At 41.8% G+C, this 17750-nt stretch overlaps 1 protein-coding gene across 5 annotated transcripts in view; it reads left to right on the forward strand.

The window, feature by feature from the left end:
- The window catches only part of KDM6B (lysine demethylase 6B), a 175710-nt gene that overhangs the window by 10771 nt on the left and 147189 nt on the right, over positions 1-17750 (forward strand). The window lies entirely within an intron of this gene.

Consider the following 17750-nt stretch of genomic DNA (forward strand, 5'->3'; position numbering starts at 1 on the left):
CAACACTTTGTAATTTCTTAGCTCAGCTTGCCATGCAGTTTCCATAATCTGATTTTCTGTGAAACAAACTCCAGTGAATGGCCTGTATGGCCTATGGTGGAGTTAAGGCCTTTAAGTTTTAAATTTGTACAGTACATTTGGGAGTAAAAAGGATTTTTGTCACCCATTCTCTGTATTCGTTATGCATTCTTTATTCTTCCTTGAATTAGAAAGTGGCTGTAGTTTAGTAGTGTGAACAGATCTCTATGCTTGTCAAACTAAGATGGAATCCAGCAATTGTCATACCCTTCATTTCTCTCTTCTTAATCTGATTTTTACTTATGGGCTATGTCTAAGTAGTAGAATTTCTGTGGATAAGGTTAGGGTTTCATAATCTACCATTCTTTGCCTAAACTTTGTACTTCCTACAGCTTCCTTCTTTTGCTTCATTTACATGACGTGAATTTGAATTGTCTGTGTGGAATCTGGCACGCTTCACACAGTCTTCCTGCATCCTCCCTTTTTTCATGCCTGTAATGTTGGTGTCCCACTACGTTGTACTTTTTAGATGTTCACGTTTACTTTACAGGAAAAACAGAGCTAGTTAAGGCCTTTGAGTTTGTATAACGATAAACTAAACACTGGAAGTTACCCCTGTAACATCACAGCCGATGCTTTAACAAAACAGAATAAGCAAGTATACAGTCTCGCCTCACAGAATGTCAGAAAGTAAGAATGCAGTCTTGCATCGCAGAATGTCACTGTGACATTATTGTTATTAATGTATGGTGTTCCCCACACTCTTATGCCTAAATATAGTACTGCAGAGGGTGTGCAAAGTCAGAAGGAAAACTTTAAAAAGTCATTTGTCTGGGTCATGGGATCTTGGAGAGCAACAGACAGTGTTTAGTGTTCCGAGACAGGGATGCTGTACAAGACAATGCTTACGTAGTTAATAATCACTGGAGTTTCGACAAAGCAGCTGCCAACAATGTCATAGAAAAGCATCTTTAACACAGTACAACACTGGCATTTAAACAGTGATAAATCAAAACCGGCAGCATATTAATTAATGGTGTACAGAAGGAAATGGCAGAATAATTCCCTGGGAAGTTTGAGAAGAATCTGACCAAGTTGGTGTAAATAGTTCTCAGGGTCTCAGCTGAACTTGTTTTCCTTCAGTTTATTTTGGTGGCAAAACAGATGTTCCACTTAACAGATCTTGTTCTTCAGGCATTCTGTGTTAATACAGATCCTTGCATTCTCCAAGTTTTCTAAGTGAATAATAATAGTATTTATAAAATTATCCTGAGTTGGAAATGTTTATCCCTGATTTCTTGAGTGAAGAAATAAAAAGGATTATGGTTTTATGTGGCAGAGTTTGGTCTTTTGGCTTCTGTTGTTTAGTATTTTTAGCTGACAGAAAATCAAGGGATTACATTCGGGTAACAAAATATACTGATGACTGCAAAGATGTGCAGATGGGAAAGCGGTTGCAGGCTTTTTGATGACAAAAGGTCCTGTCCTTCATCTAAACTTGTGAACTTTACTGATTGTATATCTGAGAAACGCAGCCCCTTTGAAAGAGATATTGCCTTATCCTTGCAAGGATGTAAAGCCATAAATGTGCTTGTTCAGTAAGTGGCCTGTGTTCTGGAAGTCCCCCCCCCAAAATAAAATCTGAATTTTTGCAAATGTTTTGATGTATCTCATCTATACTGTATTGACAGAGTACTGTTTAGGCATAAAGAGAGCAAGTCACACCACACCCAAAACATCCTACATTTTGGCAGAGAACTTCCTTTCAGTTCATTATATGGACAACAGAGTCTTTTGTAAGTCAAAATACCCTGTAGTAGATGTGTGGGGGTTCCACATCAGGTTGGTATTTCTTAGCGTCTTAAACAGCCTGTCTTTTGAGGTTTTTAAGAAGCTAGGCTTAGGGCTTTTATTTAATTTCATCTGCTTCTGCTAGAGTATTTTTAGCTTTGCCTGCATATGATATTTCATTTATTTATGTAGTTATAATTTTTAATCTGATCTCTTTTCAAATAAGGATTTTTAGTGGTTGTAACTTGCTGAATATCCTATCTTGTAGAAAAGAGTCAGGTAACCAGGTTTGCTAGAGAAGCTTCTTCACAGTTTATTTCAGGCTTCAGGGTAAACTACTTTGGCAATTCATAGTACATTTGCTAGTTAAACAATATCTGCAGCTTTGCGTGTGTGCCCAGCTTCCACATTTTGTTGTAGTTTCCTGTTCCTGTTTGGAACTCTGACCTTATTTAGTATGTGGTGACAGCAGTCTCCTAGAGACATTAACCACAACTACAATGTTCTCATACTTTAGTAGAATAGTGAATGTTGACTATTTTTAAAACTGTTGTGTCATCATTTCTTGCCTTTTCCATGTCGTCTGTATGTGTGTCTTAGTGGTGAAATAAGCCCTGCAGTTTCCATTAGTCTACACACGCACAAAAAACATTTTCTCTTTGTGCCACAGGAAACTGTGTGCAAAGGAGGAAATTGTTTCTGTGTGTATTATTCCTGCTTTCTGATATATACTTGCTGTTTCTCTTTTTGATAAGGCTTTTTGCAGCTATTCCTTATAAGCTGGATAACAGCTATCTCAAACATTTACCTTGAGGGAAGTGTAAATGGCAGGGGTTTTTCCTGGTTGTACAGATTTCACATGTGTATTTAAAGCAAGACAAATGCATCCATTTAGAAAGTTGGATGATGGCACAGACTGTCCTGTAGTACTATATGCTGGGACTGCCTCAGGTGTTCCTACACCATTACATAAATTGCCTCCTACTGGAAGAGGCTGGGACTGCATCAATGTTCATATGTCATACTTAGTGTCCCTAGTGAGAGAAACTGGAACTGCAGCCGCTCTGAGCTTTCACACAGTTTTACTACTCCTGTGCTGTTACTATCAGTGAGTGACCCCACTGCTGAGACTGCTTCAGCTTCTGCACTATTGTCTGCAATGAACTTTCAGCAGATAAGAGGAAGTCTGAGCTCTTCTCTACAGTCATCTTCCTGTACGGTTTCCTTCAGTGACTGTTAGGGTTACCACCTGTCCCTCTTTGCGAGGGACAGTCCCACTTTGGGCAGTTGTGTCCTGCGAAAAAAAATAAAAAATGGCAAATGTCCTGAAATTTTAAGACAAAATATATTTAAGTTTCCTTTAATAGTTGCATAAAACAGTTATTTTGTATCTGGAACACACAAATATTGTATGAAGCAGCATAAGCAACTCAAATGCTAAAAAAAAGCTTTTATTTTGGCAAAAAAGTGAAGTTCTGTCCTTTGCACTGGCCGTGGGTATGTTTGTCCTGCAAAATCTCACATTTCTACAAAAAATGTCCCACATTGGGCATTTGAAAAGGTGGCAACCCTAGTGACTATATTGAGAGAGGCTGGGACTACAGTAGCTGTGTGCTGCCTAGCAATCAGTGTTCCTTTGTCATTCCCTAAATGCTGGAAAAAGTTGAGACTGCAGTAGGTAAAAGCGCCCTTACAGTCTGTGCTTGCTCATAATTTCCTACACTGACCTCTGCTGGGGAGTTACTGATTGCAGTAGCTGTGAAATTCATCACATTCAGTGATGATGCAAGCATTATCTACAGTGACTGGCTAGGAGATACTGGGGCAGCTGTAGCTGTGGTCCCTCCCCCTTGGTGCTTATAACTGACCCCTGCTGCGAGAAGCTGGGACAGCAGTACCTGTGAGCTCCTATACAATCTATTCAAAGCACCACTGCCACCTATATTGACCCATGCAGGGAGAGGCTAGGACTTAATTAGTTGTGACCTGCCCATGTAAGTGCTTCTGTAGCATTACCTATAGGAGTTCTTGCAGGAAAAGGCTGTGACTGCAGTAGCTGTGAGCTCCCCCCACAATCAGTGTTTCTACATCATTTTCGACAGTGACCCCTGCTGCGTGAAAGTGGGACTGTACTACCTGTGAGCTTCTTCCTAAGGCTGTGTTTCTATCCTACAGTGATACTTGATTGGAGAAGTTAGATTCGCAAAAGGTTTGTGGCCCCCTCACCGTTTAGTTGCCTTGCACCATTATATGTAGTGATCTGTGCTTGGAGATGCTGAGACTGCAGCAAAAGATTATTCTGCATATAATTCTAAAGCATCCTACCTAAGGCAGGCAACAAGTATTGTTTAAACTGTGAGCATTGCTGAACTGTTGAAACTTGAAGTATGTATTTGTTTAATAATTACTTTTTAGTTACTAATGAAGCCTTGTACATAAAGTCTAAAATATCTTATCTAATGCTTGTAACATGTATTTTGTATAAAGTGTGAAGATTCCTGAACTGTTTAAAATTTGTAGTATTTAACTGTATAACAACTAGTACCTGTATGTTAGTAGTCTAGTAATCTGTTGGAGCTTATCTCCCCGGGACTCTACTGAAAATGGATATAAATCCGACTATCCCGGGCAACAAATGTAAAATAAAATAAATAAATATTCCCCACCCTCACTGCCACGCATGTGCGCGCGCGCACACACACACACACACACACACACACACACACACACACACATATGGTCTGAAAGACTTGGACTACAGTGATTGTGTTCCTCCCACTCCCAGCCACCACAATGTTCATATACACATTCAGTGCTTTTATATTCTCCCCTACTGTATGATGATGGGATTCAGTAGCTTTCAGTGACATTTACTTTTAGGTCTGGTGATGCTTATAACAGTGGACCCCCCCCCCAGTCCAAGTCAGTGGCCATGCTTCAGGAGAGCTTCTGATAGCAGTTGCTAGGAGTTTGTTCGGTGTTACCTAGTGCACTGTTGTCCTTGTGGTTTGAGGTGTGTATTTGCATCTTATCTTTTTGCTGTTTAATTGTCTGTTGTTTTTTTAGGCAGCTGCATCATTTCTTTCTCTAACAATATTTGCATTTTCTAAGACAATTAATGTCTTGATTTTATTTGTGTCCTTTATATTTGTTGATTTGCCTCTTGTGGATATCATAGCAGTCGCTTGATGGTCAAATGCTCAGCCAATAGTTTTTGGATAAAATGTGCTTTCATTGAAGAGTGCTGTGGTTAGAATTTACCCCTTTGATGTATTAAACCTGTAAGTGGCCCCCTGCATAGTGGGGTTGACTCTTGTACAGAAAAACACCTGCATCAGAATCGTCAGCAACTTTATTTTTGATTGACACACTTTCATGTTGCAGTAGGTGTTGGGAAATCTGGCATGGACCCTATCTTGTGATGCACACACAATGCCCTCCATGTTTTCCTTCTTGTGATTTTATGTACTTTTATGTATCCTTTACATTTGTTGGTCAGTTCACTATTATCTGATCCATATGTCAGCTGGCAGGATTTTATTTTGGAGTCCACCATTAAATTTGTATATTATGCAGTGATAGCAAGATCTTTACCAAGGTATATATGATGGCTTTGATTCATTATTCAGATGTATTGTATAGGCAACTCTCTGAAGTAAATTACATTTTTTTATTTATGTGGTGCAGTGCAGAGTCAGACTTGTAGATGGATTACTGCATGACACTACTTTTCTATACAATTCATTCATATCCAACTTGCTGTTGGGGAAATTCATTCTTGTTTCACTTGTGAATCTTCAGTGCTGTTTCTGTGAGCGTTTGCAGTGGACACCCATTCGTTTTTTCAACTTGCTTTGTCCTTAACTCCGTAGCTTTGATTATAAATTACTTGACTTTATTAATCTTTTCATCTCTATCTTGAAGCTTGCTTAGCGTGCTGTTGCATTCTTCATCTTTTGTTCATGGCATGGAGGCTCAGTTTTGTAGTACCTGTTTCCCTTTCTTTTGTACTTTCTAATTGCTACACCCACTGATTACTTTTCCCGTTGTTGCCATTGGCTTTCTCATTTACTGCTGTTTTAATGCAGGTATCTATGTCTAGGACTGGCTGTAGACTTCTGTGCTGCATTGTAGCCTGTTGTTTTAGACTGTTACTGGTTTGTGGCTGAAAACAGGCCCTTGTGGACAAGTCTACTTACCTGCCGTTGTAAATGAGCCTTGTACAGGCAACACGGTCTGTACTACTTCATGACAGAACATAGAGTTCTGTCAAGTGAAACAGCAGAGAAACCAGAACTTAATTGACATCTTATTTGTAGAAACTTGATGGCTAAGATGTAAAACTTGAAATCATTGAGCTTTGTTAGAATGTTTTGGTAATGCAATCTGCCCAGTTGTAATGGTAGAAGCAGGGTTTTGGTGCATGTTGGCAGAAATGGTAGCATTGCGCATTGATCTGTCCCGCCCCAGTGCAGTCTACTTGTTGCATCACCACTGTCAAGCACTGAATAACCAGTGACTGATAGTCATTTAGAACTTTAGAGGTTTGCATGCCAGATGAGAGATTTATTTTGTCATCTCTTCCATCCTTTTATGCATTACACCGTGACCTTGCTCCCCACCCAACCGTCAGACAGTCTGGTCTTAGAAGTTCACTTAATGGGTTGCTAAAACTTGCCAAACCACAGATAACCCAGTAAAATGAAAACATGCCCATTGAAAAATTCTTAGCAAGGTACAGAGACCCTCATGCCTCCTCCCTGCAATTAATTTGTAAGTTTGCAAACCCTTGGGGTTCAATTATAAAAATTCTGATGGCAGAATGATACAGTGAGCCTGTATAAACTGGCCTTTAAGTGTATATAGTCTGTTTCCACCATCACCTCTTGTGCACCTGTCCCTTGCACGCTTGAATGCCTCTTTGGATTATCTCACCATCACATACATTTTATAGTCCATCTCATGGATCCACAACCCTCTCAGTAAAGAATTACTTTTGCTTTTTCAAGAAGCAAGTGGCCTTCCAAGTCTACTACTTGAGATCCTTCCTCTGTCCTCCTAGTTTAGGGTTACCCATTCACACCTCCTTGAAATGATTCCGAGCACCATTATTGCGGTCTCTCCATCTGTAAGGAGAAATGCTTTATCTTCTGCAGTTTCTTGTCACATTTTCTCCCTTCACCACACAAACCTTTCTGGTGGCTTTTCCCTGGACTCTCTCCTGCAGTCTTCTGCTTTCTTTTTATGGGCTCCAGAAAATGACATATTCAGGGTGTGCTCTGACCAGGGTTTATTAACAGCAAATTAATTTTTTCCTTGGAGTCTGTTTCTTTGAGGATACACTGCAATATTCTGTTGGCTGTTACCACTACACTTCCTGTCTACAGCTGGCCATCAGGTCTAGGTGTAATCAACCCCTCCCAAGTTTTCTTCCTGATTTATTGAAGTAGTTCTCCTTCCACATCTTTTACTTCACACCAGGATTACATTGGTTCTTGAGCAGCCCTTTACATTCATATGCAGTGAACCTCTAACTGCCATTTTTCAGTCCATTTGGACAAAGTTTCAAATCCTTGCTTACAGAAGGAGGAAACTAGTACAGAAAAGAGTAAAATCCCAAGAAGGAAAGACATCCCTGATCAGTATCAGCAAGAAACTACGATCCCTCATTAAATCATCCAAGGCTATTTTCAAAAGAAAAATTGCCAGTGACTCCAAAGATAACCACAAAGCGTTCTTTAGATATGTCAAGAACCTAAGTGGAAACGCTCAGATCTGCTCTGCGTTAGTGCAGAATGGCACAAAATACACTGAACCGACTGATATTGCCAGCATTCTGGCAGACAGGTTTAGTGCAAACTTCACCCCCCTCTCACCCCCTAAAGGACCCTTAACCATACCAGAAGAATGTAGGGCCCTGGCAATCACCGACACACAGGTTAAAACAGCCCTATCCAAAGCCAAAAACACAGCTTCAATGGGACTGGACGGTGTCCCAGACTTTGTCTTACAAGAGCTCCAAAATTAACTAACCCCTCACCTAAACACATTGTTCAAACTCAGCCTCTCTACAGGCTACGTACTTGCAGAGTGGCGTACAGCAACAGTTATCCCATTTCCCAAAGGTGGAGCCACAACGGACCCCGGGAACTATCGCCCTATAAGCCTGTCTAGCCTGGTCTGCAAGGCTATGGAACGCATCATCATGGAACTCATTAACGGAGACATTGGGAACCTCCAAACCTTGGACCCTACCCAGTTTGGCTTTGTTAAGGGCAGATCATGCCTCCTAAACCTGGTGGACTTCTTTGAGATGGTTACCAAGGCATTAGACGAGGGAAAAGGAGGTCCACACAGCCTACCTGTATCTCACAAAGGCTTTCGACACCATTCCCCATTCTAGTATTGTAGACGAGCTCACCAGCTTGAACATAAACCCCTACGTCATGAGATGGGTTGCCAACTTGGCTCATGGATAGAACCCACATGATGAGAGTTGTAGGCTCTACGTCCGACTCTAAACCGGTTACAAGTAGCATCCCTCAGGGCTCAGTCCTAGGACCCCTCCTGTTCGGTATATATTTCTCAGAGGTACAGGCAAGTATAGGAGGACTATGGCTGACCAAGTACGCAGACGACTGCAAACTAGGGGCCATAATTGATTCTCCGGCTGATACAGATACCCTCTAGATGGGTCTCACTGAGACAGATACCTGGTGTCAAAGTCATGGCCTCAAGCTAAATGCCAAAAAGTGCATAGTCATCCTGTTTGGAAAATACAAAGTACTCGCGAACTACCACATAGGTGGTAGTCCCCTAAATACAGAAAATGTAATAAGGGATCTGGGGACCCAAGTAGATAGTAATCTCTCCTTTGATAATCATATTGCCATGGTGGTTAGAAAATCCTTCTATGTGGCCCACCTAGTCACAAAAGGGTTTGCATCTAGAACAAAAGAGGTTATAGTGCCTCTCTACTCATCACTCATTAGACCCATCATAGAATACAACGCCCCATTTGGGATGTACCTTACAAGACACCTGCAACAGCTGGAAAGACCACAAAAGGACCTCACCAAGAGGATTACTGGCCTCAAACAGATGCCCTATGCAGCCCGACTCAAGAAACTCCAGCTGTACTCGGTTGCATACATCTTACTCAGAGGTGATCTCTGCCTGACATACAAGGCCATATCCAACCCAGAATTGATGGACATGCTCCACCTAAAAAAAAAAAAAAACAAATCCCGGAGAGCCACACGCTCTAGAGATATAAACCTCACCACAAAGATAAATAGGACATGCTGGAGGGATAGATTCCTATCCCAGAGACTCCCCATGCTTTGGAACAGGATTCCAATATACATCAGGCAGAGCCCCTCACTAACACTCTTCAAGAGAAACCTTGACGGGTTGATGGGAAACAGAAAATATACCCCGGAGTTCACTGCAGTGGCTCTGCTGGACAGTGACGCTGGGAACTAATGGCTCTGCTGGACAGAGGCACAGGGAACTAATCTAAGGGGGTGGTGAAAGCCAACACATTCTGGCTAGACTTATAAATGCCCTTGGGCAGATAGCCTAGTACTTACCTATGAACCTATAAACTCCTCGTACTTCTGCCAGCCACCAGTACTGTGGCTGACTTTCTGCCATTAGTAAAAAGCTTGATTCTGTCCCCTGTTCCCTCAGATGTGTGTGAAATGAACAGACCGAAGAGTACTGCACCAGGACCAACCCTTGTTTGTCCCTTTCTTTGTTTCTGACCTTCTTCCTCTCATTCCAGTATGTTAACCTTGGTTCTACCCTCAACTATTCCAGCTTTTCTTGTCAGTCTTCTGTGTGGGATTGAATCAAAAGTCTTGATGAAATCCAGGGGATGTAGTAGCTGTGCTCTTCTGTACCCCTTGCATAAAAGCTGGGTCACATGTCTGTGGATGCCAGTTTTAGTCATTTTGTCCCGTTATGATTTACAAAAGAAGAAAACATGAGTAGGTAACCAGATACTGTGGTCTTCAACTTCAAATCATTTCTGCCCTTCTAATCACCACATCGTATGTTTCTACTTTCTGGGCAGCTATTTTAAAAAGTTATAGTTTGACATGGATCTTGTTGTACTTCCTGTTAAGATATTCACTTTCCCACTGTTTACTGCCGGAGTTGCAGCCATGCTCACTTTAAAGAAAAGTTTTGAGATTCTTGTTTTTGTCATAAATGCCATCTTTTTCTGTCTCTGCATTCTGGTGAATTACTAACAACCTTGCTGTGCAAAATTGTCTTAACATTCCCCTTAACTAATTCAGCTCCTTGCCACATATATTTCTGTTCAGTAACGCTTGCATACAGTGTTACATTTTTGAAGTAGTTATTCTTTGGTGAGTTACTATTTATTTGTTCTGACTAATGAGCAATTACCTTCTTTTCACAGCTGTTTTTGAAGCCCCATTCGATTATCTGCATACAGTCCCATATCCTGTTGCCCATCTTCAGTTCTGGTCCAAGCAAGTCTCATTTAATGTATAGCCAAGGAGGTTGTGGTAAACTTAATTAATATGAATGGTAGGTGGAGTCAGACAAGATCGCAACCAGTGTTTCACCAGTCATAGGTAAATGCTCTAGCATCCCTGTTTACATATACAGAACATTAAATAAACCTGAGTTAACAGTAAGTACAGAGTGTAGCAACTGGAGAGTGAAAAGCTGTTACATCATTGGAAACAAATGGAAGTGTCTGACTTTAAGGTTGTCCTTTTGATCAGTCAGTGAAACATGACTGGGTTACAGGAACATCCCCTCCTCCTCCTTGTTCTCCTTTCTGCTACTCTGTGTAACTGAATGAGAAAAAAAGTCACATAATGTCATCTTGGCCAGCTGGGGAGTCCCATTCTCCCCACCCTACGCTCACACACTTCCTGTTTTGTTTGTTGTTGCAGATAAATAATGCTCATCAACTCACATAGTCAGGTCAAACAGTGATGTCATGGGTATACCCACAGAAATTCCCTCGTACGCTGAGTGTACGTGTTGCAGATGGCCCACCCCCTCACTGTATAGCACAAGTTGACTCACTTTCTGATAAGTTTGAAAGTCAGTGTTGGTTCATTACAACTGCAAGTGGCCAGGTTACTTCTGGTAAATAGTTGGTGGTACCACTTCCTTTCTTATCTGTGAACTGTCCCTGATCATTTTTGCTTATTCTGACGTTGTCGAAAAGCTACTATTGAGGACTTCTCTGGCACTGAAGTTCTCTACTTTACTTGCACCATGCCATGTGCACGTCTGTGCCCACTTGTACTGAACATCCTCATTTGCCATGGTGAACCTCTTTTCCGTCTGGCTGTGACACCACTGAAGAATGCATTTTTGTTTATGGCGTTGTTTTACAGCTTCATTATTGGGAGGTAACACTCTCCCTGCCTCCACATACTTTACATTTTTTTAGTTATACATACATGTGTACGTGCAGTATTGCAAGGTAGCTGCATTCATGTAGAACATTCCAGAAATTTTTTTCTTCCATGGGCCGTCTTATAGGCTAAAGACACCTGTGATTTAAGTTTTGGGATACAGGAAAACAAAGAAGACCGTTGTTATCTTAAGTCTTATGATGTCACAACCAGTGACCTGTCAGAGATTGGTGACGTAATTCTATGACGTAATTCTAGTTCCACATTTAGTTGTCCACTGATTGTTCCTTATGGACATGTAGATGATAGAATAACCTAGGATTAATTGTTTTCCTGGCAGAGGATGGCCAAGAACTGAGTGAGCAGGCAGAGTTATTAGGGAGACTAAAGTAATAAGCTACATATAAGCAAGTAGATGCTTTCAAAAGCTGGAAGAAGATTCTTCCACAGTTTGTACAGAGCACTCACTGGTGGGATCATAGCTGGGGGGTACATTGTCCAGTTCTTGAGGCTATACAGATGTACACATGGTAATCTAAAATGTTGGAGGGAAGCAGTACAGAGGATGATAGATGACCACCACAGTCATTAAGCGATTAAATAGAATAGCATATAGAATGTCTGGGTAATTTGAAGTTATATTCACCAGAGAACAGAATGGAAAGTGAAATGTGATATGGATTCATAAAATTATAATGGGGATTAATGATTGGATGTAATTGAAAAGAAATGTTAGACTTGTGAGGAGAGCATGACGTATTTCTGGGCTAATTTAGACATGAAAAATGTTTCTCCGTGGAAAGGATAGTGGATAGATAGAATGTGCTGTTTGAATGAATGGTGCAGATAAAAAAAAATAATGACTTTCAAAAGGATATGGGACAGGTGGAAGGGAGAGAACAGGGGAGATAGGTGAAGCTGTGGGCTGCAAAACAAGACAGACTAAGTACATCACAAATTCTCATTTTGCTGGCCAGTTGCATGTGCATTTATTTCTGGCAGGTACTTTGTTACCCTCTAGAAGGACTCATCCAGTTAAGTTGTTCTTTGAGAAAACTGTAGTCCTTATTTGTAAACTTGCAGGTGTTCAGTGTACAGCTCCTCAGCAGTTTATCAGGCTGTGGTTGTCCCATATTAAAATGTTTGAGATCATTTTCAGTTAATTCACAAAACATGCGCACTTACAGGGTGCATCACCCTAAAAGTGTCTTCTGTGCACTGTTGCTGCATCTGAGATAGTGGCTGAAGCTTAGCCGTGTGAAGTTGTGGAGTAACGGTCAACCCTGTTTTGTTTACCCCTTCCAAAGGAGCTAAACTGCACTCTGCTCTGTCAGACCTCAAAACCACTTCATGTTGATAGGGAAATGCTATTAGTTCTAAGCACTTGTGTACAGAAAACTTTTAGACTTGGTGTATTGCTCCACGATTTGATATTGCCCTGCACACCCCCTGGGCATACTTGTCTTGAGCTGATTTGTCACTGTATCACAGCCATCTGTCACATGATGGTGCTCCCTTGAGATGCATTCTTCAGAGGATCTGGTGGACTGTTTGCACAGTACAAGGTATTTTTTAATGGTGTAGTGGGTGTGGCCAAAGGGAGTAATTTAGACTGTCATGTAATTTTGGGTAAATGCTGAATTCTAAACCACACAGTGAGTCATGCATTGCATTTGAAGTCAGACCTAGATTCTGCCTTTATCTTAAGGCAGTAAAACGCAGCGGCTTTCTTCTGTGAGAAAGCCTTTCAGCAGCATATACAACTCAGTTGGCACCGTGATAGCTGGAAATAGCACAATATAGCATCAGCAGTGAGTTTGCTGTGCCTGTCCTCAAATGACTTTTCTGGGGCTTTGCAGTATTTCCTGCTTCCTTCCAGTCAGTTGTAGCATTTCTTCTCCTGATTTTTTGTGATCCAGCTTGCTTCAAGCTGACCCTAGCTTGTGTCCCATGAGTCTACACTCCCGACCCACTCTGTAGAATTTTAATGTGTGGCATTTCTTAAACCCTCTTCATTGACTTGAGTCACACAATTAAATTGTGCTTGAGAAGGGTTGGGTTCCCTTTAAATAAGTAAAAAGAGCCTTGCTTTTTTTTCAGGCTCATTTTTGTTTCATGATAAATATAGAAAACTGCTCATTCTGGTGCTATAGATAGATGCCGAGATTCGTCATCTAGCTAAACTTAGCTCTGACATAAAGTTCAATTCCTGCCGTAGGAACTCCAGCCCACCAACCAGATGTGGTAGTAGCACTTTGGAGTGCTACTTCAAGGAATTACAGTACTGAGGATCAGCTCCGTGGTCAGCCCGTTTGTGCTTTATCTGCAGCACGCTGGCTTCCTGTGACTTCATTGCTTTCATCTTAATTTCTATGTTGCTAGTTAAAGAATAAATAGTGTCTCAAGTTTAAATGAAGCTAATCATTTGTTTAAAGCATGATTCTGTGAGGGCTTGCATTTAAATCACTCTGGTTTATGTCTCTGTCTTCAAAAGACATTTCAGAGCTGTGTGTGTCATTTAAGCTTGTAAGCAGTTTCTGCAGCTGACCTGTAGCATTTAGAGCTTAAGTGCCACTCAGCGTATAGTAAATGTACCTTATGCCTTGGCCTTGCACTTCAGTATTAACACCAGTTCACCAAGCGAGTGGGGAAAAATAATCTAATTTATATCCTGCCCCCAAACCCACGGTAGCCTGAAAGGGGCAAGAACATTAAAGGCTGAATATCGTTCAGCTTTAGTCTAGATAAGATTTTTTGTTATTTTTTTAGCTTTGTTGACTAAGATTTTGAATTAACCACTTAAGAAAAAGATTTCAGTTTGTTGGTGTGCATTTGCTTCCAACTGTGTGTGATTACATTTTGTAGACTAGTTGACAGCAGAAGCAAGATGAATCTGTAAGGCTTTGTTCACATTTTTTAAGTGATTTCATTTAAAAGTGTATTTTAAGTACATTACTTTAGCTCTGTTAGTTTGTACTTCTGATTGCTGAATCAGTTACATATTAAGAGTCTTGTGGTTTTCAGTTTGTTGATTTACAGTTCTTGACTTCCATTCCAGTTCTTGAGATATTGCAAACTTCTATTCAGATCACTCTTTATTAAACCCGTGACTGCTAAAGACATGGGGGCATGCAATTAAGCTTGCAGTACTGCCTGTCAAATCTCTTCTGTACATCTATAGTTGCTGTTGTTGAACCTCATTTGAAAATGCAAAGTAAAGAGATTATATCCCCCCCCATACTACTCCATATGCAGTCCTCATGACTAGTTGAGTTTGAGGACTCCTGGCACATAGGATCAGGTGGTTCTGGGTATGTGTAGATAATTTGTCAGAAACTGGTAAGTGAAAACGTTAATTCATCAAGTGCAGTAAACTTGTAAACACAGCTACAGAAGTAAAATGGAGCCTGTAAACCTGACAATGAGTAGTTTTAGGAGTTTTAACACTTTGAGACCTGAAAATATAAACTTTGGATTCATTGCCATCATTCAGATCTCCATGTGCCACATTGAAGAGACTCCTTTACTATTAAACTTTACACCTGCCCTTTATATGTGTGGTCCATGTCTTCTCCATGGTGTGCAAGTGAGGGGCTATCTGTTTCACACATCTGAGTAATTAATCATTTTTAGCATGCCAAGACCAGGACCTCTCACATCTCTGTCAGGCAGAGAAGTGTGGCCAGATTAACCCTGCCCAGTCAGAGTGCCAGGAATCCCTTCATCGGTCTGTGTTAGGGCATCAGTACTGCCCAGTATGTGGAGCCATCATCTTTACTGGCATAAAGGGATGAAGTCCTGATTATGGCCCAAGCAACCCAAGTTCGATTAACAAATGTGATGCTTGACAGAGCAAGCATGGATAATGGGTGTACATGTCTGGGGGGTGCTGAGTGGCATATTTCTCAAACCACAGTGGAAGCCAGGACTCAGGAGGACTACCGGGCCAAGACATATGAATAGGCTAAGAAGGTGTGGCTGCCCAGTGGGGCCAGGTCATACACATTATCATGGCACCACCCATCCTACTTCACATAACATTGGCACACTGGGGAAAGAGGCAGGGCTTAGAAAAGCCTTGTTGCCTATCCGTGTAACACTGCCTTTTGCTGGCTCCTTTATGTGCGTCTGTCTCTGACTTCGAATTACAGCCTCAGCTTGGGGAGTAATAATGGAATGGGATTGCAATTTCTATTTCCCCTCCATCTCATCAGGAGGTAGAAGGAGAGCTGTGGGAAAAAAGCTGAGCAGCTTTTTCTTTTTCCTGTCATCTTCTGCCACCCTGTGCGTGGGGCAATGAACTTCTGACATAACCACCACAAGGATCCACAAAGCCTTCCTCCTGCAACTGCACACTGCTGTACACTTAGCCTAGTATGAATCTATGAACCTATGAACCTATCTGCCCTAGGGCATTTATAAGCCTAGCCAGAGTGTGTTTGGCTTTCGGCACCCATTTTAAATTAATTTTGCTATGCCTTTTTTTGAGGTTAGTATACTGTGCCTCTGTCTAACAGTGACACAGAAGTGATAGCCGGGGTAAACCTACGATCTCCCATCCACTCATCAAGATTCCTCTTGAAGAGAGTCGATGTGGGACTCTGCCTCACCTGGACTGGGATTTTATTCCAGAGTGAAGGGAGCCTCTGGGTTATGAATCTGTCCCGCCAGCATGTCCTATTTATTTCAGTGCTGAGGTTCAAGTCTCTCGAGCGTGTAGCTCGATGGGATTTGGATTTTCTGAGGTGCAGCATGTCCATTAATTCTGGGTTGGACATGGCTTTATACGTCAGGCACAGATCGCCTCTGAGCAGGCGGTATGCCACTGAGTAGAGCTGGAGTTTCTTTAACCGGGCAGCATATGGCATCTGTTTGAGCCCTTTGATCCTCTTGGTGAGGTACTTTTGGGGTCTTTCCAGTTGCTGCAGGTGTCTGGTAAGGTACATCCCAAAAGGGGCATTGTACTCAATTATGGGCCTGATGAGGGATGAGTAAAGAGGCACGATGACCTCCCCTGATCTAAATGTGAATCCCTTCATGATTAGGTGGGCTATATAAAATGTTTTTCTAACCACATCCCAAAAGGGGCATTGTACTCAATTATGGGCCTGATGAGGGATGAGTAAAGAGGCACGATGACCTCCCCTGATCTAGATGTGAATCCCTTCATGATTAGGTGGGCTATATAAAATGTTTTTCTAACCACTTTGGCCACGTGGTTGTCAAATGAGAGATTGCTATCAACTTGGGTCCCCAGGTCCCTAATGACTTCTTCTGTACTTAATGGATTACCACCTATGTGGTAATTTGTGGGCACTTTGTTTTTGCCAAAGGGGTGACTATACACTTTTTGGCGTTTAGCTTGAGGCCATGGCTCTGGCACCAGTTGTCTGTTTCTATGAGGCCCTTTTGGAGGATGCTTGTGTCGGCTGGAGAGTTGATTATGGCACCCAGTTTGCAGTCATCTGCGAACTTGGTCAGCCACAGTCCTTCCGTGTTGGCCTGTACTGCCGAGAAATATATACCGAACAAGAGAGGTCCCACTTGCTAATGAAGGCTGCCACCAGGCAGTGGTTTAGTGAAGTAAAAGCCTGTCTTCAGGATGTGTACCATAATGCCACTTCTCCTCTGAGGGATTATAATTATTTGCATCCTGCCCCCCCCCAGAAAAGGACATGCCCATCCTCTTTTGCCAGCTTGAGCTTCCGAGCTGTTAATCAGTGTTTGGTCCCCTGGGCTGTAGACCCGACTATCCCATCATGCTACCAAAGCTCACACACTGGTGTATAAAAATGTTTATGGAGGCATTTCCAACATATGTCCAAAGTTTTCTGGATCTAGTGACAGTCTGAGTAAACAGTGGCACATCTAAGGCCCTCATTCAAGCTTTGTATTCATGTCTTAATCCCATACTTTACCCCATCCACAAATCTCATCTTAGCTTTTACAAAGATTCAGTAAGGAAAACTGGCTAGTTTCTCTAGGAGTGCACCTTCCATCTGGCTTCTGTGAAGCTGCATAATCCTCACCAGTCTTTTCTGCTTGCCAGGACCTCTCATAGTATGCCCAAAAGCTGTCAACGTTTGAGGAAATGAGGAGGAGTCAGCTGATACTTCCCCCTGAGCCACTGGATCCAGTCCATCTTCCAGCTCTGTTTCCAGTGTTGCTAGTCTGCAACTCTGAAGGTCAAAGAAGATTTTGGTGGTATGAAGTCTGAGGTAATCCGTGCTGTATCAGTCTGCTCCCTTGACGTGTTCAACCAGGGAAAGATTCCCTCAGATTGATTGCCATGACAAAAACAGTAGAATGAAGGAGGTCCATACACTATATCTTACTTGTCTGGGTACATGCTTTTAAGGTAATTTCCCCAACACTCACCCAAAGTTTTCTGATGGGATTGATATAAGATTATATCAGCAAGTAACAGAACTGGTTGACATGTGGTATCCTGAGCCTCCCATACCAGCCAGAAGAGTGATCTTGTCCCAAGAAACTGTAATCTATCAGTATTTAAACAAGGTCTGTGGGTACTGT

Source organism: Protopterus annectens, chromosome 7.part0, assembly GCF_019279795.1.
Source record: "Protopterus annectens isolate FY-2018-M chromosome 7.part0, PAN1.0, whole genome shotgun sequence".
Classification (NCBI taxonomy): domain Eukaryota; kingdom Metazoa; phylum Chordata; order Ceratodontiformes; family Protopteridae; genus Protopterus; species Protopterus annectens.